Genomic DNA, 1,874 nt, shown 5'->3' on the forward strand with positions numbered 1-1,874 from the left:
TTGAAAGGAATTCTAAGAATACCTTAGTTTTACTAAAATTAACTCTCTCCTTCACACAACACACTTAAGCTAAATAGAAGAAAATAGTAAGAAGGTACCATTTACATAACACTGTGACTACTCCAAGGGTTAAGACAAAGCTCACATACGTTCATTACAAGGATAAAATATATTTGCAATAGTTAACAATTGTAACATCACCCTTTGTGATGCTTTCTGGATTTGGTAATCTATAATCAAGGGTTACCTGGGGTGCACGGGTGGTTCAGTGGTAGAATGCTCGCCTTCTATGCAGGAGACCCAGGTTCAATTCCTGGACCATGCACCCAAAAGAGAAAAAAAAAAATAGTGAGTTTTATCAATGTTACCTGTATGTATCCCAGGCAAATAAGAGAACAGTGACTGTTGAATACCCTTTTCTGCAGGCCAGGAGGGAGTCCAAATATGCAGTGAGGACAGATATAATGGATCATGAAGAGAGGACTGATGAGTAGACAGTGATTTGGAATATCCACTAAAAATAGAACTTCATAATTATGGACTCCATAAAATGGCCATTCATGGGACAATTATTTAAAAGTCTATGTCAGGCAGGCCATGGTTGCTCTTAAGGCAGTGCTCTCGCCTGCCATGCCTGAGACCCGGGTTCGATTCCCAGTGCCTGCCCATGCAGAAAAAAAAAACAAAACTGTTGCTTTGTGGGTGCATGGGTGGTTCAGTAGTAGAATATTTGCCTTTCATGAGGGAGACCAGGTTCAATTTCCAGACCATACACCCCCCAAAAAAAAGTCTATGTCATCACTTACTTTAACTCATGCCTCAATGTTCTAGTTTGCTAGCTGGCAGAATGCAATATACCAGAAACAGAATGGCTTTTAAAGAGGGGAGCTTAACCAGATGCTAGTTTATAGTTCCAAGGCCAAGAAAATGTTCCAATTAAAACAAGTCTATAGAAATATCCAGTCTAAGGCATCCAGAGAAAGCTACCTTGGTCCAAGAAGGCCGATGAAGTTCAGGGTTTCTCTCTCAAGTGAGAAGGCACATAGTGAACAAGGTCAGCATTCCTCTCTCATCTGGAAGGGCACATGGCAAACATGCCATCATCTGTTAGGTTTCTCTCCTGGCTTCCTATTTCATGAAGCTCCCCGAGAGGCATTTTCCTTCTTCATCTCCAAAGGTCACTGTCTGGTGGACTCTGCTTCTCGTGGCTATACCATTCTGCTCTGCTGACTCTGAATCTCCTTCATTGTCCAAAATGTCTCTCCTTTTATAGGACTCCAGAAACTTCTCAAGACCTACCCAAATGAATGGAGACATGTCATCCCCTAATCCAGTTTAATAACCACTCTTGATTAAATTGCATCTCCAGGGAGATGATCTGATTACAGTTTCAAACATACAGTATTGAACAGGGATTATTCTGCCTTTACAAAATGGGATTTTGATTAAAACATGGCTTTTCCAGGGTTCATACATCCTTTCAAGCCAGCACTCTCAGCACGGCTTTCTCTGTCTTCTGTCAATCCTTGGCAGTAAAGAGGTATTTTTACCTGAGTTTAATTTCTGTATTCTGTATTATGAAAGCAATAGCTATATGTGTTATTTTTTCCAAACCAAACATCATCCCTTACAGGACTTGCACACCTCTCCTCCTTTTCCATTTGATAACTACTAGTTAAGTCAGAAATCAAATGCCATTAGAGAACATTATTTTAAATGTTTTCCATCAATACCAGGCCCCTCTATATACTCTTACTTCAGGAATGCCCACTAATCACCACCATCATCATTTATCGAGTGACTGCCAATAACACCTCACAAGATAATATGTGATGATGTCAGGAAATTGAAGACTCAACCCAAGCATTCAAGGA

At 40.3% G+C, this 1,874-nt stretch overlaps 1 non-coding gene across 1 annotated transcript; it reads left to right on the forward strand.

Moving 5' to 3' along the window:
* The first annotated feature begins 254 nt into the window (after positions 1–254).
* TRNAR-UCU (transfer RNA arginine (anticodon UCU)) lies at positions 255–325 on the forward strand. The gene has a single exon. It is a non-coding gene; the product is annotated as a tRNA-Arg (tRNA).
* The last annotated feature ends 1,549 nt before the right edge of the window (positions 326–1,874 follow it).

The sequence above is a fragment of the Tamandua tetradactyla genome, chromosome 1 (assembly GCF_023851605.1).
Source record: "Tamandua tetradactyla isolate mTamTet1 chromosome 1, mTamTet1.pri, whole genome shotgun sequence".
NCBI classification, from domain to species: domain Eukaryota; kingdom Metazoa; phylum Chordata; class Mammalia; order Pilosa; family Myrmecophagidae; genus Tamandua; species Tamandua tetradactyla.